Source organism: Giraffa tippelskirchi, chromosome 3 (genome assembly GCF_054371585.1).
Source record: "Giraffa tippelskirchi isolate mGirTip1 chromosome 3, T2T-mGirTip1v1.2.pri, whole genome shotgun sequence".
NCBI classification, from domain to species: Eukaryota; Metazoa; Chordata; class Mammalia; order Artiodactyla; family Giraffidae; genus Giraffa; species Giraffa tippelskirchi.
In genome coordinates, this window is record NC_137277.1 from 70948822 (window position 1) to 70971217 (window position 22396).

The following is a 22396-nucleotide window of genomic DNA, read 5'->3' on the forward strand; positions in this document are numbered from 1 at the left end:
TTTTATAATTATGCTACTTTAACCATCTTTTACTAATACTTTATCAGCAATATACCTGGTCATTTTTCACTTACCATCTCCTCCCTAATATGGCACTAAACAGATTAAGAACAAATCAAAAATTTCTAAGTTTGCATCAAAAATACACACTGACTGGGCTAAATATATATGGATCACCTATCATCTTTGGTTTTCTCCTTTTTTATCTCCAGAACTTTGCTCAAATTTTGATTTCCACATTTCTTCATGAATCATCCTCTCCAAAGCTCTTAGCAATCTGCCTGCTGTGATTATCTCAACATTTCTTTTGTTCTTTAAAAGGGTTTTTTTTTTCCTTTTTTTTTTTTTTTGCTTTGTTTGTTCATTTGTCTTTCTGTTCCACTCTGCAGAGGTAGAGAGCTTGTAAAATGCTGAGAATGTAATCCAGATTTCTTGATGCTTGTTGGGCTTTTCTCTTTTACATGACCCAAATTTTGGTCAATCATCAAATGTTACTACATCTTCTTTGTCAGTTCAATTTTTTTTTTAATTCAATATCTCTTCACTAGATCTAGTTCTAACATTCTGTGTCATGTTAATAAGTGCTTCAAGATAAGACTCAGGAGCCCTCATTGAAATATATATTTTTGCCATTTAGAGTCCCTTAAAAATAATTTCAAATATCAAACTTTCAGGAAATAACTGAATATGACAATTTGCAAGTATGTTTTACTAGTGAAACAGCAGAAAGGAAACAAAATTTAAGTCTAAAATCTTTGGGGAATATCTCTGGCATCGAGGTAATGTACATAAAATAGCATCTTTATATTAAAATACACTTAAAGCTTAGCAATCCAAGAATTGAGATGGTCTGAAACCAAAGTTTTCATTGTACTGTTTTACCTACTTCTTTAAAACAAATGTTCAAAATAAGTAGTGGGTCAAATAGTGGCCCCAAAAAAGATATGTCCAAATTCTAACCTTTGGTACCTGTGGATGTAAATTTACTAGTTAATAGGGTCTTGGCAGATGGTAAAGAATCCACCTACAATGCAGGAGACCCCAGTTCAATTGCTGGGTCAGGAAGATCCCCTGGAGAAGGGATAGGCTACCGATTCCAGTACTTGGGCTTCCCTGATGGCTCAGATGGTGAAGAATCTGCCCATAATGTGGGAGATCTGAGTTCAATCCTTGGGTTGGGAAGATCCCCTGGAGAAGGGAATGGCTACCCACTCCAGTATTCTGTCCTGGAAAACTCCATGGACAGAGGCGCCTGGCAGGCTACAGTCCATGGTGTCACAAAGAGTCAGACATGACAGAGTGACTTTCACTGGCAGATGGTAATTAATTCAGTTAAAAATCTAAGATGAGATCATTTTGGATTTGGGGTGGGCTCTACAGCCAAAGACCAGTGTCTGTATAAAAGAGAGAGGGATTTGAGACACAGAAAAACAAAGAAAATGCCACTCCAAGACAGAGGCCAAGGCTGGAGTTATGAAGCTACAAGCCAAAGAATGCTAAGGATTGCCAGCTATCACCAGAAGCTAGGAGAAAACCATTAATTGATTTTCTCTCAGAGGTCCAGAAGGAATCAACCTGGCCAACATATTGATTTTGGACTTCTTTGGCCTCCAGAAATGTAAGAAAATATATTTCTCTTGTTTTAAGCCACCAAGTTTGCGATATTTGTTATGGTGTATGAGTGCTTAGGGGCTTCCCAGGTGGTGCTAGCAGATCAGGCTTCCTTGGTGGCTCTCTTGGTAAAGATTCCACCTGCAACGCAAGAGACGTGGTCTTGATCCCTGGGTTGGGAAGATCCCCTGGAGAAGGAAATGACAACCCACTCCAGTATTCTTGCCTGGGAGTCCCATGGGCAGAGGATCCTGGCAGGCTATAGTCCTTAGGGTCTCAAGAGTAGGACACAACTTAGCGACTTAATCACTACCACCACCAAAACCGCTCTAATAAGTGTAGTCTACTAATTTGGGCTTCCCTGGTGGTGGCTCAGATGGTAAAGAATCCACTGCAATACAGGAAACCCTAGTTCAAGCCCTAGGTCAGGAAGATCCCCTGGCGAAGGGAATGGCTACCCCCTCCAGTATTCTTGCTTAGAGAATGCCATGGATAAACAAACCTGGTGGACTACAGTCCACGGGGCCTCAAAGAGTCAGACATGACTGGGTGACTAACAGAGTTAATGCAGAGTACATTCCTAATCGTTCAGTCCTGTCCAGCTCTTTGCGACCCTTTCAACTGTAGCCCAGTTTCCTCTGTTTCCTCCTCCCAGGATCTTCCCGACCCAGGGATGAACCCATGTCTACTGTGTTTCCTGCATTGTGGGTGGATTCTTTACCTGCTGAGCCATTGGGGAAGCCCCATTTGTTATGGTAGTCCTAAGGAAATTAATACAATATTATTACCTATATGCTTTTATACATTTTCATTTAAATTCTCTCCACTGCATAAAGAGACTTTCTGGACCATTATAGTAAAATACTGATGTATACTTGCTTATATGATTGAATAAAGAAGCACACAAAAAGAGGAGAATAAAACAAAAAAAGTTCAGGAAAAAGTCTAGGCTAAAGTAACTGTTATGAAGAATCAATATGGTATAGTAAAGACAATACATTCTATAGTTAGAATGGCAAGTTCTATTTTTGTGTTTATATGAACTTGGGCAAGATATTTAACCTCTGAGCCATAATGACCTATCTCATCTGTATAACAAAAGATAATAGCATTTTTTCTTATGTGGCAATGAGAAAAATATTTATGTTGAGAATTGTGCACATTTCCAAGCATACAAGAAATCTCCCAATTAAAAAACAGTTACCTATTTTTAACTAGGATCACCATTTATTGCACGAATACAAAAAATAGTTTCTCACCCCAAGTTACGCTTAGTTGTGTCCCACCATTTCCTAAATGGCCACCTTATAAAGGCAACCCATGCCCTCTTCTGGCTTCTATGACCTTATGTTATTCTAAATCAAAACATAATTATACAAATCTCTGTCCAGTTCTTTTTAGGTTAATCAAGGTTAAGTGACACTTGCACAAAATCCTTCTATAACTAATACTCAACATGTGAATAGTATTTCAGAATACAATCCACACTGGAACACTAGAGCATTCATTCCATGACAAAATCCTAATCCTATAAATGGAGCATTTATTTCTTTATGTATTTTCTTTGTTTAGGATACTGAAGCTCAGAGAAGCCTGGTGAATTGCCTAAGTCATAGGGTTATACTAGTCTAATATATAATGTCTTCTTTTTAATGTTTTATTCAAAGACAAAATCAAACATATAAAGTAACATAATAAAATAACAAACCATCATATTCCCATCATCTAGCAATGTCTATTTAAAAGATTTCCTTTCAATTTCTCAAAATCTTCCTGATGAGACAACAAGCACACATCTCCAGCTGTAATGCATAATTTAGAATGTGTATCATGTATGTATCAAGACAAAACAAGGAATAGTGACAACCAAAAAATATATTCCAGAATAAAAATTTCCCACCCTAGGCATTGTGTCTCTAAATCCATAAAGAGACTATCCCTAGATAATAACATTCAAGTGACCATAAACGTATTCACCAAAAACTTACCAGCAAAGCATGAACAAGGCAAGACGTTTCTAAAAATTCACCAGCAAAGGCAAAACCTAACTATGTATAAGGCTAGTGATTAAATCTCCCATAAAGACACTGAATCAAAAATATGCTTTTCAATTAATAATCAAAGTAAGTACTCTTAAATATGTATACTGGTATCATGGGAGATAAGGTCTTTAAACAAGAAAACTGGGTATGTCTTTCCCTCCTATTTGTAGCAACGAGCATTTCCTATTAAGGTAAACAATATGTGAAATATTTCCAAGAAATAACCATCATTTTCACCTACTGAGATGTTGGAGATGCGATTTTATTCACTAGTACAATCATCGTGACGACCACTGCATCCAATTGACATGTCAATGAAAAAGAAAACAAATTTAGCTACAAATAAAAGAATACATCCTAAGAAAAAAAACTGGCATGAGTTAGTAAAGATTCAGAACTTCAACACAGAGTGGAGAGATAGCCAGAGTGGCAGAAAAATGGAAATATGTTTTAGAGAAGAAACTACAACAACCTTTCCGAGAATAGCCTGGCACAGTTACCGAACAGATGGGGGTGTGATAATTATAAACATATTTTCACCTTTCTTCTGCACAGCTATTAAGAACCACTTAAATTTCAGAAGCCCTTTCTCAGATGCAACACAGGAGACCTCATAAAAGACTAGTTACATATATTACCGAAATAATGACGACTAAACAGACACCAAAATTTTTTCTTAAAATGCATATACGTTTAAGATTGTGGTTAATAATTAAATAATTATTTATCTTTACCTATAAGGGGGAAGGGATGCTCTTAGTGAGTTGTCCAAGATAATGTATACCTCATCAATGATGTATCTGGGAGCCTGGAGAGATCTTTAAGTCTAATGGGAAAGTAGCATCTTTGAACCACATCCTGTTCTTTAAGTTAAGAGAGGTCAATAAAGAAGTTTCCAGAAAAAAATACTGAATAATTAGTCTGTCTTCCCATTAATGTCAGCAAAGGATAAAGTAAGCTTTCATTACTGGAATGCATTTACAAATACTAGTTTTACAAATAAAAATATGACAAATAGGGTTTTGAAATAAGCAGTGTTCACATTTCCAGGTAACATCTGGCCACTAATTCGCCCAAGAACTTAAAGCTGAAATGAATCTCTAGATCTTTTTCTTCTCAGATATAGCTAGTAAATTTCTCTGACTCTTATTTTCAAGTTGGAGTCATTGGCACAGGGCTCTGAATTGCAAACAGAAATGCACTCTAGTAAATTTAAGTAAAAAGAAATTTATGGAAGGCTAATAGAGACTCACAGAAACTCCATGATGGCCAAAGAACTAATCTATGCAGTCAGAAACAGTACTGAAATAAGAGCATCAAACCAGGCCTGTGTGCTCAGCACCACCGATATCACTAGGTATTCTCACTAAAGTCCTTTCTGCTAACAGGATCTGTGGACCAGATACTATATTAGAAACTCTGTATGGCAGGCTCTGTAGATGAAATATATCAGCCACTATCAATGCCAGAATGAATTCCATGGTGCCTGTTTCTTGTCATTAATTTCTGATTGGAAGACTTACCTCTGCACTCTGATCAACAGAGCCAGGGTCACACAAGTCCTTGATGCACAAGAGGCTGAGGAAGCAAGATTCTGGCTTCTATTCTGGGAAATGACTCCTAAGGAAGGATTCTCCCAAAGACGTGAAAAGTGGCAAAGACGTTGGAAGAAGTATCTAAGATGTCAAAGGTATCAAAGACGTGAGACCATAATTGTGAATTTCTGTGGAGTATCTGCAAGCAAGCATTTGAGAAATAGTCTGTACCACTGACTGTGACTCCATAATCTGGACCTGTCAATCTCTGTCTCATCTCCTCCTATTCTCTTCCCACCAGCCACACTGGACTCAGTGGTCCTCCAACAAGAAGTGCTCTTCTGGTGGTAGGATTTCTCCCGAGTGTTTCGCTGCCCAGAAATCTGAGCCTCCAAATGTATTCATGGCTGACGTCTGCTTTACTCACAGGTCTCCACTTAAATGTCACTTCCTGAAGGAGACAGCCCAACCACCACATCCATGGATATCTTCACCCATATCTCCATCCATTCTTGTCACCCTGTTCTATTTGCTTTCTGGCACTAATCACTATTTGATTTTGTTTTACTTGTTTATTTTCAGCCTCAATTGCCATAATCATCATATAAGTTCTGTAGTTCTATGGGTGTTGTCTGTCCTTTTCTGTTCTTTTTAATCTTCAGCACCTAAAAGAGTGTCCAGTATCCGTTAGTCTGTTAAATATTGGTTGCATAATAAATGGACCCCTGCTGTAGTAAAATAGGTCCATCTAATAAATGTGGAGACTGAGGAACAGCATCTCCTTCCTCTGTATATGGTCACACAATAAATTAATAATCAAAGTGCAAGTCCTGGATCCCAAACCATGGAATTTCTGGGAAAGGAAAGATGCAAGGAGCTTCTGCTGCTTCCTAAAGAAACGGAGGCAGCAGAGAAGAGCAGAGAGAACACCGATTAGGAAAAAAGCATGAGTTCTACAATCAAACACCTCTGAGTTCAAATCTATGTCCCCCAAACTAACAGAAGCCTTACAGGGTTTTCAGAGAATTAAACGTGATCATATTGTACATTGTACATATATATCATTTCTAATATCTGACATGTGCAGGAGATTAACTGGAGGCAAGTGCTAACCTCGGCAGTACATACACTAAAATTGGAATAATACAGAGAAGATTATCATGGCCCCTATGCAAGGATGATACGCAAACTTATGAAGCATTCCCCATTTTTATACCATATACAGAAGAGATAAACAACAAGGATATACTGTATAGCACACGGATCTATATTCAGTATCCTCTTCAGTTCAGAGCAATCGCTCAGTCGAGTCTGACTCTTTGCGACCCCATGGCCTGCAGAACGCCAAGCTTCCCTGTTATCACCAACTCCCGGAGCTTACTCAAAGTCATGTCCATGATGCCATCTAACCATCTCATTCTCTGTCATCCCCTTCTCCTCCTGCCTTCAATCTTGCCCACTGAGTCAGTTCTTCGCATCAGGTGTTTGGATGCAAAGTATTGGAGTTTCAGCTTCAGCATCAGTCCTTCCAATGAATATTCAGGACTGATTTCCTATAAGATTGACTGCTTTGACTTCCTTGTGGTCCAAGGGACTCTCAAGAGACTTCTCCAACATGACAGTTCAAAAGCATCATTCTTCAGAGCTCAGCTTTCTTTATAGTCCAAATCTCACATCCATACATGACTACTGGAAAAACTATAACTTCGACTAGATGGACTTTTGTGGGCAAAGTAACATCTCTGCTTTTTAATATGCTGTCTAGGTTGGTCATAACTTTTCTTCCAAGGAGCAAGTGTCTTTTAATTTCATGGCTGCAGCCACCATCGGCAGTGATTTTGGAGCTCAAAAAAAAGCCTGTCACTGTTTCCATTGTTTCCCCATCTATTTGCCATGAAGTGATGGGACTGGATGCCATGATCTTAGTTTTCTGAATGTTGAGTTTTAAGCCAACTTTTTCACTCTTCTCTTTCACTTTCATCAAGAGGCTCTTTAGTTTCTCTTCACTTTCTGCCATAAGGGTGGTGTCATCAGCATATCGGAGGTTATTGATATTTCTCCCAGCAATCTTGATTCCACCTTGTGCTTCATCCAGCATGGCATTTCTCATGATATACTCTGCATATAAGTTAAATAAGCAGGGTGACAATATATAGCCTTGACATATTCCTTTCCCGATTTGGAATCAGACTATTGCTCCATGTCCAGTTCTAACTGTTGCTTCTTAACATGCATACTTATTTCTCAGGAGGCAGGTAATGTGATCTGGTATTCCCATCTCTTGAAGAAATTTCCACAGTTTGTTGTGATCCACACAGTCAAAGGCATAGTCAATAAAGCAGAAGTAGATGTTTTTTTTTGGAACTCTCTTGCTTTTTCTATGATCCAACAAATGTTGGCAATTTGATCTCTGGTTCCTCTGCCTTTTCTAAATCCAGCTTGAACATATGGAAGTTCACAGTTCAGGTACTGTTGAAGCCTGGCTTGGATCATTTTAAACTAATTTGCTAGCATGTGTGATGAGTGCAACTTTGTGATAGTTTGAACATTCTTTGGCATTGCTTTTCTTTGGGACTTGAATGCAAACTGACCTTTTCCAGTCCTGTGGCCACTGCTGAGTCTTCCAAATTTGCCAGCACATTGAGTGCAGCACTTTCATAACATCATCTTTTAGGATTTGAAATAGCTCAAGTGGAATTCTGTCACCTCCACTAGCTTTATTTGTAGTGATGCTTCCTAAGGCCCACTTGACTTCACATTCCAGAATGTCTGACTCTAGGTGAGTGATCACACCATCATGATTATCTTGGTCGTGAAGATCTTTTTTATCTAGTTCTTCTATGTATTTTGCCACCACTTCATAAAAGCTTCTGCTTCTGTTAGGTACATACCATTTCTGTCCTTTATTTTGCCCATCTTTGTATGAAAAGTTCCCATGGTATCTCTAATTCTCTTGAAGATATCTCTAGTCTTTCCCATTCTATTCTTTCCTCTATTTTTGGCATTGATTACCAAGGAAGGCTTTGTTATCTGTCCTTGCTATTCTTTGAAACTCTACAGTCAAATGAGTATATCTTTCCTTTTCTCCTTTGCTTTTCGCCTCTCTTTTTTATTCAGCTATTTGTAAGCTCTCCTCAGATAACCGTTTTGCCTTTTTACATTTCTTTTTCTTGGGGATGGTCTTGATCATTGCCTCCTGTACACTGTCACAAACCTCTGTCCTTAGTTCTTCAGGCACTCTATCAGACCTAATCCCTTAAATCTATTTCTCACTTCCACTGTATAATTGCAAGGGATTTGATATAGGTCATACACGAACGGTCTAAGGGTTTACCCTACTTCCTTCAACTTAAGTCTGAATTTGGCCATAAGGAGTTCATGAGCTGAGCCACAGTCTGCTCCCACTCTTGTTTTTGCTGACTGTATAGAGCTTCTCCATCTTTGGTTGCAAAGAATATAATCAATCTGATTTCAGTATTGACCTGGTGATGTCCATGTGTAGAATCTTCTCTTGTGTTGTTGGAAGAGGGTGTTGGCTATGACCAGTGTGTTCTCCTGTCAAAACTCTGTTAGCCTTTGCCCTACTTCATTCTGTATTCCAAGGACAAATTTGCTTGTTACTCCAGGTGTTTCCTGACTTCCTACTTTTGCATTCCAGTCCCCTATAATGAAAAGGACATCTTTTTTCAATGCTAGTTCTAGAAAGTCTTGTAGGTCTTCATAGAACTGTTCAACTTCAGCTTCTTCAGCATTACTCGTTGGGGTATAGACTTGGATTACTGTGATATTGAATGGTTTGCCTTGGAAACGAACAGAGATCATTCTATCATTTTTGAGATTGCATCCAAGTACTGCATTTCAGACTCTTGCTGACCATGATGGCTACTCCATTTATTCTAAGGGATTCTTGCCCACAGTAGTTAATATAATGGTCATCTGATTTAAATTCACCCATTCCAGTCCATTTTAGTTCACTGATTCCTAAAATGTCGATGTTCACTCTTGCCATCTCCTGTTTGACCACTTCCAATTTACTTTGATTCATGGACTTAACATTCCAGGTTCCTATATGTTCCCCTTTACAGCATCAGACTTTACTTCCATCACCTGTCATATCCACAACTGGGTGTTGTTTTTGCTTTGGCTCTGTCTCTTCATTTTTTCTGGAGTTATTTCTCTACTGTTCTCCAGCAGCATATTGGGCACCTACCAACCTGGGGAGTTCATCTTTCAGTGTCCTTTTTGCCTTTTCATACAGTTTATGGGGTTCTCAAGGCAAGAATACTGAAACAGCTTGCCATTCCCTTCTCCAGTGGACCACCTTTTGTCAGAACTCTCTACCATGACCCATCTATCTTGGGTGGCACTATATGGCATGGTTCATAGTTTCATTGAGTTAGACAAGGCTATGGTCCATGTGATCAGTTTGATTAATTTTCTGTGATTGAGGTTTTCATTCTGTCTGTCCTCTGATGGAAAAGGTAAGAGGCTTATGGAAGCTTCTTGATAGGAGAGACTGAGGGGGAAACTGGGTCTTGCTCTGGTGGGCGATGCTGGTTTTCCTCCTTTTTGTTTGACCTGAGGCCAAACTATGGTGGGGGTAATGAAGGTAACAGTGACTTCCTTCAAAAGGTTACAGTGCCCCCAACCCTGTAGCAGGCCACCACCAACCCACATCTCCATGAGAGACTCCTGGACACTCACAGACAAGTCTGCGTCACTCTCTTGTGGAGTTACTGCTCCTTTCTCCTGGGTCCTGGAGCACACATGCTTACGTTTGTGCCCTCCAAGAGTCTGTTTCCCCAGTCCTGTATGAGTTCTGGCAGCTCTATGGTGGGGTTAATGGTGGCCTCCTCTGAGAGGGCTTATGTCATACCCAGGGCTGCTGCACCCAGAGTCCCTGCCCCTGTGGCAGGCCCCTGCTGACCCGTACCTCCACAGGAGACACTCAAACGCTCAAAGGCAGGTCTCAGGGAACACATAGCACAGGGAACTATATTCTGTATCTTATAATAAACCATAATGAAAAAGAAAATGAGAATATATATATATATATGTACATATATATATATACACACAACTGATTCATTTTGCTGTACACCAGAAACTAACACAACATTGTAAATCAACTATACTTTAATAAAAATTTTTAAAAATTAGAGGTCATAAAAATGATTGCTACTTTATGAGTAATGATCCATGTCTGAGTTTATATTAGCCTAACAATATGCTAAGAGAGACATCCTTAACATAATCTGCGTCACAGCCTTTGTATATTAAATGAGAATGTTCATTCTTTCCCTCACCTAAAATTTATTGGGAATCTTCTATATGTCAGCCATGTGTTATATACAGGTTGAAGTCTCTAAATTTCTCCCCAGCTATCAATGTGAGGGCCTTGTAATCCACTATTGCTATCTCCAAGACCATCTTGACACTGTCAGCTATGGGCAAAGATAGGCTATTGCTTTCATTTTTCATTTATTTCTAAGAACTTCTTGAGTCAAGCACTTTGAGAAGTTCTGCAGACACAGAAGCCATTGGAAAACCCCTGCCTTCAAGGTACTTAATGTTTCATGAGATAAACAGACAAAAAGAAAATTGACAATAATGTGACATATACAGGATATTATAGGAATCCAGAAGAATGGTACCCAACCTAGAGTGTAAATTGGATGAAGCAGTTCTGGGCAGAATGCCAGTTAAAGAAGAGGAGGACTTAGCCATGGGTAGAATAAGGAGTCATAAATGGTAAGGAAATCCAAAAAAACAAGGGGATATACATACACATATGGCTGATTCACCTTGCTGTACAGCAGAAAATAACATATCATTGTAAAGCAACCATATGTCAATAAAAATTAAAAAAAAAAAAAAGAAGAAGAAGAAGAAGAAGGAGAGGTCAGTCTGCCCAGCAGAGAAAACAAGCAGTTTCAAAGGCCCTGAGAAATTAAACATAGCACCTCAAAGAAACCAACAAATGCCAGAGAGTAAGGTCACAACAATTTCTAAAAGAGAGAACTTCCAAAAAATTCTGTCCCTAATCCTCTTCAGGAGCCCTAATTTAGCTACAAATGGTTAATTGTCCTTAATTACTTTGCTTTCCTAAAAAAAAGAGAGAAAGAAAGTCTTCCTTTAATTATTAGATTATCTCCAGTCTGGCACTAATCTTCAGTTTGGGGTTTGGCATTACCTTTTTTAAAATATATACCAGTGTTTTCAACATTATATTTTCATCAAAGCCCAATTTTATGTTTCTTTCTAAAACTCCCTTCATATTAGGGAATTTTCTTAAAGTAATTGTTCTTTGTGTCTTTCTCTGTGCCCAGAATGTCTTCAAGTCACCTTTCTTGGGCAATTGTCTTTCTTCTTTTATTTATTTATTTATTGAAGGATAATTGCTTTACAGAATTTTGTTGTCTTCTGTCAAACCTCAACATGAATCAGTGATAGGTATACATATATCCCTTCCCTTTTGAACCTCCCTCCCACCTCCCTCCCCACCTCACCCCTCTAGCTTGATGCAGAACCCCTGTTTGAGTTTCCTGAGCCATGCAGCAAATTCCCATTGGCTCTCTATTTTACATATGGTAATGTAAGTTTCCATGTTATTCTTTCCATACATCTCATCCTCTCCTCCCCTCTCCCCTTGTCCATAAGTCTATCCTTTATGTCTGTTTCTCTAATGCTGCCCTGTAAAGTTCTTCACTACCATTCTTCTAGATTCCGTATATATGTGTTAGAATATGATATTTATCTTTAGGTTTTAGGTTTTCATCCACCACATTAGAACTGACTCAAATGTGTTCCCTTTTGTGGCTGAGTAACATTCTATTGTGTATATATACCACAACTTCTTTATCCATTCATCTGTCTGTGGACACCTAGGTTGCTTCCATGTTCTAGCTATTGTAAATAGTGCTGGAATGAACAATGGAATACATGTGTCTTTTTCAATTTTTATTTCCCCAGGGTATATGCTTGGTAGTGGGATTGCTGGGTCATATGGTGGTTTTATTCCTAGTTTTTTTAAGGAATCTCCATACCGTCTTCCATAGTGGCTATATCAATTTACATTCCCACCAACAGTGCAAGAGTGTTCCCTTTCCTCCACACCCCCTCGAGCATTTATTGTTTGTAGACTTTTTGATGAGGGCCATTCTGACCAGTGGGAGGTGATATCTCATTGTAGTTTTGATTTGCATTTCTCTAATAATGAGTGATATTGAGCATCTTTTTATATGTTTGTAAGCCATCTCTATGTCTTCTTTGGAGAAATGTCTGTTTAGGTCTTTTTCCCACTTTTTGGTTGGGTTGTTTGTTTTTCTGGCATTGAGTTATATGAGCTGCTTATATATTTTGGAAGTTAATCCTTTGTCAGTTTCATTTGCTATTATTCTCCCCCATTCTGAGGGATGTCTTTTAACCTTGCTGTTTCCTTTGCTGTGCAAAAGCTTTTAAGTTTAATCAGGTCCCACTTGTTTACTTTTGTTTTTATTTCCATTACCCTAGGAGGTGGGTAATAGAGGATCTTGTTTGACTTTATGTCATCAAGTGTTCTGCCTATGTTTTCTTCTAAGAGTTTTATAGTTTCTGCTCTTACATTTAGGTCTTTAATCCATTTTGAGTTTATTTTTGTGTATGTTGTTAATGTTCTAAGTTCACTCTTTTACACGTAGCTGTCCAGTTTTCCCAGCACCATTTATTGAAGAGGCTGTGTTTGCCCCACTGTATATTCTTGCCTCCTTTGTCAAAAATAAGGTACCCATAGGTGCATGGGTTTATTTCTGGGCTTTCTATCTTGTTCTATTGGTCTACATTTCTGTTTTCGTGCTAGTCGCATGCTGTCTTGATGACTGAAGCTTTGCAGTATAATCAGAAGTCAGGAAGGTTGATTCCTCCAGCTCCATTTTTCTTTCTCAAGGCTGCTTTGGCTATTCAGGGTCTTTTGTGTTCCCATATGAATTGTGAAATTTTTTGTTCAAGTTCTGTGAAAAATGCCATTGGTAATTTGATGGGGATCACATTAAATCTGTAGATTGAGTTTGGTAGTGTAGTCATTTAAACAATATTGATTCTTCCTACCCAGGAACATGGAATATCTCTCCATCTATTTATGTCATCTTTGATTTCTTTATTAGTATCATAAATTTTCTGCATACAGTTCTTTTGACTCCTTAGGTAAGTTTGTTCCTATTTAATTCTTTTTGTTGCAATGGTGAATGGGATTGATTCCTTAATTTCTTTTTCTGATTTTTCATTGTTAGTATATAGAAATGCAAGTGATTTCTGTGTATTGATCTTGTATCCTGCAACTTTACTAAATTCACTGCTTAGCTCTAGTAATTTTCTGATACTATCTTTAGGGTTTTCTGAGTACAGGATCATGTCATCTGCAAACAGTGAAAGCTTTACTTCTTCTTTTCTGATCTGGATTCCTTTTATTTCTTTTTCTTCTGATTGCTGTAGCTAGGATTTCCAAAACTATGTTGAATAATATTGGGGAATGTGGACACCCTTGTCTTGTTCCTGATCTTAGGGGGAACGCTTTCAGTTTTTCACCATTGAGAATAATGTTTGCTGTAGGCTCATCATATATGGCCTTTACTATGTTGAGATAGGTTCCTTCTATGCCCATTTTTTGAAGAATTTTAATCATAAATGGGTGTTGAATTTTGTCCAAGGCTTTTTCTGCATCTATTGAGATGATCATATGGTTTTTATCTTTCAATATGGTGTATCACTTTGATTGATTTGCATATATTGAAGAATGCTTGCATTCCTAGAATAAACTCAACTTGATCATGGTATATGAGCTTTTTGATGTATTGCTGAATTCTGTTTGCTAAAATTTTGTTGAGGATTTTTGCATCCACATTCATCAGTGATATTGGCCTGTAGTTTTCTTTTTTTGTGTTGTCTTTGTCTGGTTTTGGTATCAGGGTAATGGTGGCCTCGTAGAATGAGTTTGGAAGTGTTCCTTCCTCTGCAAGTTTTTGAAAGAGTTTTAGAAGGATAGGCATTAGCTCTTCTCTAAATGTTTGATAGAATTCTCCTGTGAAGTCATCTGGTCCTGGGCTTTTGTTTTTGGGGGGAGATTTTTGACTACAGCTTCAATTTCAGTGCTTGCAATTGTGTTGTTCATAATTTCTACTTCTTCCTGGTTCAATCTTGAAAGATTGAACTTTTCTAACAATCTGTCCATTTCTTCCAGGTTATCCATTTTATTGCCATATAGTTGTTCATAATAGTCTCTTATAATCCTTTGTATTTCTGCATTGTCTGTTGAAACCTCTCCGTTTTCATTTCTAATTTTGTGGATTTAATTCTTCCTTCTTTTTTTCTTGATGAGTCTGGCTAAATGCTTGTCAACTTTATCTTCTCAAAGAACTAGCTTTCAGTTTTATTAATCTTTACTATTGTTTCTTTCATTTCTTTTTCATTTATTTCTGCTCGGATCTTTATGATTTCTTGCCTTCTACTAATTTGGGGATTTTTTTGTTCTTTTTCCAGTTGTTTTAGGTGTAAAGTTAGGTTGTCTATTCGATGTTTTTCTTGTTTCTTGAGGTAGGGCTGTGTTGCTATAAACTTCCCTCTTAGAACTGGTTTTGCTGCTTCCCATAGGTTTTGAATTGTTTTCATTGTCATTTGTTTCTAGAAATGTTTTGATTTCCCTTTTGATTTCTTCAGTAACCTGGTTATTTAAGAAATGTGTTGTTTAATCTCCATGTGTCTGTGTTCCTTACAATTTTATTCTTGTAATTGATATCTAGTCTCATAGCATTGTGATCGGAGAAGATGCTTGATATGATTCCAATTTTCTTAAATTTACTGAGGTTTGATTTGTGACCCAAGATGTTTTCTATCCTGGAGAACGTTCCGTGTGCATTTGAAAAGAAGGTGTATTCTTCGGCATTTGGATAGGATGTCCTGAAGATGTCAATGAGATCTATCTCATCTAATGTATTGTTTAAGACTTGTGTTTCCTTATTAATTTTCTGTTTTGATGATCTGTCCATTGGTGTGAGTGAGGAATTAAAGTCACCTACTATTACTGTGTTACTGTCAATTTCTCCTTTTATGTCTGTTAGTGTTTGTCTTATGTATTGAGGTGTTCCTATGTTGGGTGCATAGATATTTACAATTGTTATGTCTTCCTCTTGGATTAATCCCTTGATCATTATGTAGTGTCCTTCCTTATCTTTTGTAATCTTCTTTATTTTAAGGTCTATTTTGTCTGTATGAGGATAGCTACTCCAGCATTTTTTTTGCTTCCCATTAGCATGGAATATATTTTTCCATCCTCTCACTTTCAGTCTATATGTGCATTTATGTTTGAAGTGGGTTTCTTATAGACAGCATATATATGGGTCTTGTTTTTGTATCCATTCAGACAGTCTGTCTTTTGGTTGGAGCATTTAATCCATTTACATTTAATGTAATTATTGATATATATCTTCCTATTGCCATTTTCTTAATTGTTTGGGGTTGATTTTATAGATCTTTTTTCTTCTCTTGTATTTCTCGACTACATAAGTCCCTTTAACATTTGTTGTAAAGCTGATTTGGTGGTACTGAATTCTCTTAACTTTTGCTTGTCTGAAAAGCTTTTTATTTCTCCATCAATTTTGAATGAGATCCTTGCTGGGTATAGTAATCTTGGTTGTAGATTTTTCCCTTTCAGTACTTTAAATATATCCTGCCATTCCCTTCTGGCCTGCAGAGTTTCTGCTGAAAGATCAGCTGTTAAGCATATGGAGTTTGCCTTGTATGTTACTTGTTGCTTCTCCCTTGTTGCTTTGAATATTCTTTGTGTTTAGTCTTTGTTAGTGTGATTAATATGTGTCTTGGCGTGTTTCTCCTTGGTTTTATACTGTATGGGACTCTTTGTGCCTCTTGGACTTGATTGACTATTTCTTTTTCCATGTTGAAGAAATTTTCAACTATAGTCTCTTCAAAAATTTTCTCATACCCTTTCATTTTCTCTTCTTCTTCTGGGACCCCTATATTCAATTGTTGGTGTGTTTGATATTGTCCCAGAGGTCTCTGAGACTATCCTCAGTTCTTTTCATTCTTTTTACTTTATTCTGCTTTTCAGAAGTTATTTCCATTTTATCTTCCAGCTCATTGATTTGTTCTTCTGCTTCAGATATTCTGCTATTGATTCCTTCTAAAGTATTTTTAATTTCAGTAATTGTGTTGTTTGTCTCTGTATGTTTATTCTTTAATTCTTCTAGGTCTTTGTTAATTTATTCTTGCATTTTCTCCATTTTTTTTTCAAGGTTTTTGATCATCTTTACTATCATTATTCTGAATTCTTTTTCAGGTAGTTTTCCTATTTCCTCTTCATTTATTTGGACTTCTGTGTTTCTAGTTTGTTCCTTCATTTATGTAGTATTTCTCTGCCTTTTCATTATTTTTTTTTTAACTTATTGTTTTTGAGGTCTCCTTTTCCCAGGCTTCAAGGTTGAATTCTTTCTTCCTTTTGGTTTCTGCCCTTCTAAGGTTGGTCCAGTGGTTTGTGTAAGATTTGTGAGATTTGTGTTGAGTGTTTGTTTGTTTTTCCTCTGATGAAGGCTGAGTGAGGTGGTAATCCTGTCTGCTGTTGATTGGGTTTGTATTTTTGCTTTGTTTTTTGTTTAGATGAGGCATCCTGCACAGGGTGCTACTGGTGGTTGGGTGATGCCTCTTGCATTCAAGAGATTTCCTCTGTTTGAGTTCTATTTGATACTCCCTAGGGTTAGTTCTCTGGTAGTCTAGGGTCTTGGAGTCAGTACTCCCACTCTGAAGGCTCAGGGTTTGATCTCACAAAGGATTTTTTCTCACTCTTGCAACAAGATTATCAGAGTCAGCTGTGGCTCTCCTCTGCATCATCTTCATTCTGCAACCCAGGTAAATGAAGCAACACCCTTGGGACTCTGACTGAAAAGGTGTTTATGAGGTGGCTGGTGCTCTGCCTGAGCCAGATGAGGAGGCCTGGGATCCAGTGCCCAAGGGCAGGGGATATGAAGGCAAAGGAAACTGGCAGCCTTCCTTCCATGGAACTCACCCTCAGAAATGTGGCAACAGCAGAGATGCTCACTACCCCAGGGGCAGAGGGCATGGTGGAGCACATGACACAGTGGCAAGAGGCCTTGTGTTCCAGCTGTCAAAGCCATAACTCCCCAAAAATTCCAACCCAATGCTGAAGGTAGTGGGGAGAAACCTCCTCGCCCACACCTCACAAGATGAGCTGGGCAATTTTCTCTTTAATTCCTCCACAGCATTTTTCATTTCCTTCCATAAAGTGACAGCACTTTCTACATTACTTCCATTATAGCTCTTAGCAAATTGCCTTTTAATAAGCTTCTCTCTTGCTGGACTGAGCTACTGGAGGGAAGGTTTTGATCTTTGTATCCCAAACATGATTTTCTTTTTTCCTAATAAACACTTTCAATTTTAGAAGAATGTTAGATTTATAGAAAAGTTTCAAAGATAATACAAATAGGAAGTTCCCTAGGGATTTTTAAAAGATTCAGATTCTGATACATCAGGTTGGGGAAAGTCCTGCTAGTCTGGATTTCTAACAAGTTTCTAACTCAAGCATATGTGGCTGATGCAGCATCAGGATTTGATAACGGACGCTCCTACTCATGCTCAGTCACTTAGTCATGTCCAAATCCTTGTGACCCCATGGACTGTAGCCCACCTGGCTCCTCTGTCCATGGGATTCTCCAGGCAAGAATCCTGAATGGGTTATCATTTCCTCTTCTAAGGGAATCTTCCTGACCCAGGGATCTAACCCACATCTCTAGAGTCTCCTGAATTGGCAGGCAGATTCTTTACCACCAGTGCTGCCTGGGAAGCCTTGGTAAAGGATGAGTGTCAGGCAAATTAGGACAAAGGTTCACAACTCTTGCTGCAAATTAGAATCATCTGGGAAGTTGTTTTGTTTATTTTTAAAATGGCACCTCCAGGGATTCTATTCTAACTTATCTGCCCTAAACCTAGGAATATATAGTTTAAAAAAGCTTTTCAGGTAAACCCAATATGCAGCCAGAGATAAAACCCACTAGTCTTCCTAAATTGTCAGACACCTATATCCTCGCAGGCTGTTTCTATCTCTGTAGACCAGAAATAACACAAGTATCTGGTAAAGTATTATTGAGACTAAGCAAAACAAAAGTCAGCACGACATTCAGGGCTTATTAAATTCCAGGTGCTTGAAAATGTTAATTACAATTCAGACAAGGCACAGGACATGTAGATCCACAGTTCTCACCAATAAACTTTTGAGAACATTCTTCCTAAGCTGTCCTGTCAAACAGGTCTCTGATCTCCAGCTGTCATGTCAAAGGCCAGAAGGTCACGCTGTTAGAACGGAGTCCGCATAGAAATCTGCTAGTCTTTAGGGAATGTGGGCTAAGTATCCTTTGATTAATTCAGCCAGCCCACAGCTGGGCCTGGAGTCCCTGCCCATGCAGGACAGAAACAGCTTTGTATAGGGGGACAGTCCACAGAGTGGCTAAATGGGTTAAATAAGCTGCTTTTTCCAGAACAATGAGTGGTCACATCATAATTGCAGCTGGTCTTGAAGAAAGGTCTCAGAGAACCTTCTGGTTTCAAACTGCTGTTTATAGGCTTGAGGGCAGAGCTCTCAATAACGTTCAAAGAGTGATATGCAGTAATTAAAATTCAAGCCAGAAGGATATTAGCTGTTGTTTGGGAAAAAAAAAAAAATGCAAGTCTTCCACAGCTCTTCTTCTAACATAAAGCCCCTTCTCTCCTCTCCAAGGAATACAGAGGTAGCTCTACTTTAACCAGACACTGAAAAAAAAGGGTTATCTTTTTTTTTTAATGTTCCTCAATCAACTGTTTTTATCAAGCTAAACTAAGGTAACTAGGTGCTTGGGATGATTAAAAAAGTTAAAAGGTTAAGAGATGCCATATATAATTATTATTCCCTTAATTGTGCCTTCACCTAAACCAACTACTAATTTTTTTTAGTAACAGGTAAGCATTTTGGCCCTACATATCATCACCTGCCTGAACAGCCAGAATACTTTTGACTATCAAGACCAAATCACATATTTTGCATGGCTCTTTTATCTCTATCATCTCATATCATTTGAATAATACACTTAATAAACAGTAAAATAAATAGTGAGGAGGCATTTATAAAAACTGTGGACAAAAAACACCACTGGCCGTAACAGTAAACAAAGGATGTTTCGGCCATCACCCACTGCAGCGGCCCCAACTGTGTATCCCAACAGGGCTCAGGATGGAGAAAAATAGGATACTGGCCCCAGATAGTTAAGGTGCATATAAAGAAAATGACTTCTTTGAGCCCAGACTCTTGCATCTTCCCATACATATTTAAAGAAAAGCACTAAATTTATTGACTTGGCATGTCTGGTTTTCTTTAATTAGCAGTAATCTTTTGATGTTCGACTCTCTGGTTTTTTAATTGCTTGTTTGACCTTCTATATATCCTAGCTCCTCCCTCACTTCTTCAGAGCAGTCCCTCAGAGCTATCTGAGAGGCTGCCTCCCAGGCTTAAGTTCTCAGCAAGTCCCCCTGAATAAAATATAATTCTCAACTTTTAGGTGGTGCATTTTTTTTTCAATCGATGAAACACATATAAATATAGAAGGATACTCATTAAATTGTAGTGGAAGAAAGTCAGTAAACTATATTTTAGTTCCATTTCTGTACCTTAATTTTTTTCATAAAAGTAAATGTACAATGGAAATGTACAATAAATTTGCTTTAGCGATACAGGGCATCCGTCAGCAGTTTCTGTTTCTCAGTCTAGGTACAAGAAGATTACTTTTGCAAATCAACAGACTAGATGCATTGCGTTAGTAGCTACCACTGACACAGAAAAACCACTTAAGCTCATTTAGTCTTAGAGTCTTACCCTTTATGTAAAATTATCTAAATCAAGCTTTCAGCAGCAGAATGACCCACAGAGGTCATATGCATATCCTTATCTGGTAAATATGGATGGATTCTACTCATTTTAAGTACAACATCTGACTAGATACTAAAATTATCTGCCATCACCGCATATCTAACAAATTTCACAAAACTTAACTTTGCTTTCTGACATCCTCCTCCATTCCAACTAGTTCATTCTTGGTGTGACTTTCTGATTTTTCTAAAAGGTATAGCTCTCTCACAGTTATCTCTAGATTCATATAGACAAAGAGGGTTACATAAATGGAAAGTTATTAAATTTTATACAATGAAAATTTCCTAGGTCACAATAAGCTTCTGAGACAGAGAAATGCTGAAATTAAATGTAGGGACAGGCACATGAAAAACAACGTCCCCAATTTTACTTTCTTCTATATATGCCATGTAATTTTTTTCTCACTCCATTCCATGGGAGAGGAGTGACAGTCTAAATTGAAAACAACTTGTGTGACTGATAACCTATCTTCTGCCATGCAAAAATGATACTAGAATCTAATCCACCCTGAAACCTACAAGAAACTGAGTCACACCAGACTCCTCCCTCTGTGGTTAGTTAGCCCTGACAACCAACCAGTCAGATATTGTTAATTTCAACCCTTTAATAACTCTTGCCTCTAGGACTTTTTTTTAGTACCAGAACAGTCTTGCCCTCTCCAGCCACTGTCCCCATCCCTGCTCTCCAATCTATCTGCCACATTATAAAGCTGATCAAGTTACTCACCTAACTCCCAAATTCTTTAAAATGGCACATAAGATGCTCCAAGAATGGCTCCTGCTTACCTGTTCAAATTGCCTCTTGCAGTTTTCTCAAGGGCACGCAGCCCTCTAGCCATATCAAATTATTTACGGTTCCCCATTTATAACACAAGAGGTTACACTTCCATGGGCTTTGTATTTGTGTTACACTTCCATGCGTTTTGTATATTTCCTTCTCAAGGAAAGATCTCCACCCTCATTTCATCAGCTTAGATAAGACTGCTCCTCATTTTTCAAGGTTTACTTTATTCAACCACTCTTCAGTGAAACTACCTCAGAGCTTCCCAAGGAAAAATAATTCCTCTGTTTTTTATGCCACCTTTGCTTCCTCTGCTATGGTAGGAATTTGGTACACAAGTGTTCCTCTATAGTCTGACTGAGTAGCATATATCCTATGAGCATAATTTTTTAAATTTATTTATTCATTTATTTATTTGGCTGCACTGGGTCTCAGTTGCAGCATGTGGGATCTAGTTCCCTGACTAGGGATCAAACCCAATGCAGGGGTCCCCCTGCATTGTGAGCTTCAAGTCTTAGCCACTGGACCACCAGGAAAATCCCCATAAATATTTCTTGAAAGAACAAACAGATGATGATAAACTGGCCTTGGGCTGAGTGATGAGATGACTGCCAATGCTGACTCTCATTCTCCTGAAATGGAGTCTCCCTAAAACTGAGTTCTCTTACTGGGTTTATGATTACTCTCTATCCAAAACTTTATTCCTTTTCTTGTCCCACTTCTGTTCCCCTCAGGTTGAGGAGTACTAAAGAAAAGGGGGATTGAAACCAAGCAGAACCTATGAAAGGCCCCTCAATATCCCCTGTTCCTTGTTTGCAGAGAAAAAGACTTCAGTCTTTTAGGCTTCCCTGAATTCCAAAGAGCAGACCTGAGCAGTTAATGATTAGGACAAGTCACAGGACTCATTGTTCCTCCTGAAGGGATAGAGATAGTAATCTGATGAATATCTTTGAGTTGTTCTGTAGAAACTAAGATTTCCACTCAGGTGGAGGGTGGTGACTATAATGCTGACCAAAAGCACATACACCTCAGACTGTTTTGAACCAGAAGGTTGAGATTCCCGAAACTTTACCCTGCTATCTCACCACCAACCAATTAGAACAAAGTCCAGGACCTGATCACACATCCTATGACCCTTTCCCCTAACAACAAGTTTAAAAACCCTTGCCTGAAAAACATCGAGGAGTTTGGGTCTTTTGAGTGTGAGTTGCCCATTCTCCCTGCTTGGAACCCTGCAAATAAATCCTGACTTTGCCGCAAATATCTGCTGTCAGAGTTTGACTTTCTGTGCCGCAGGCACACAAAGCCTTGCTCAATAACACTCCCTTTAGAGCAGATCAAAAGAGTCAGTTTTTTTTTTCTCCAAGGACCCTGACTCTAACGTGCCCTGAAAGGACTCAGCAGCAATAATACTGCCATATTAGATGGGTTTCTTTTATCCTTGCCAGTCTCCAAGTTCTATAAAGTCAGTT

General features: G+C 38.3%; 1 protein-coding gene and 1 non-coding gene across 35 annotated transcripts in view; one reads left to right on the forward strand and one right to left on the reverse strand.

The window, feature by feature from the left end:
• GULP1 (GULP PTB domain containing engulfment adaptor 1) overlaps positions 1-22396 on the reverse strand; it is a 309040-nt gene that overhangs the window by 244740 nt on the left and 41904 nt on the right. The gene's annotated exons all lie outside the window — the stretch shown is intronic.
• LOC145543887 (U6 spliceosomal RNA) lies at positions 6294-6400 on the forward strand. The gene has a single exon (XR_014081133.1). It is a non-coding gene; the product is annotated as a U6 spliceosomal RNA (small nuclear RNA).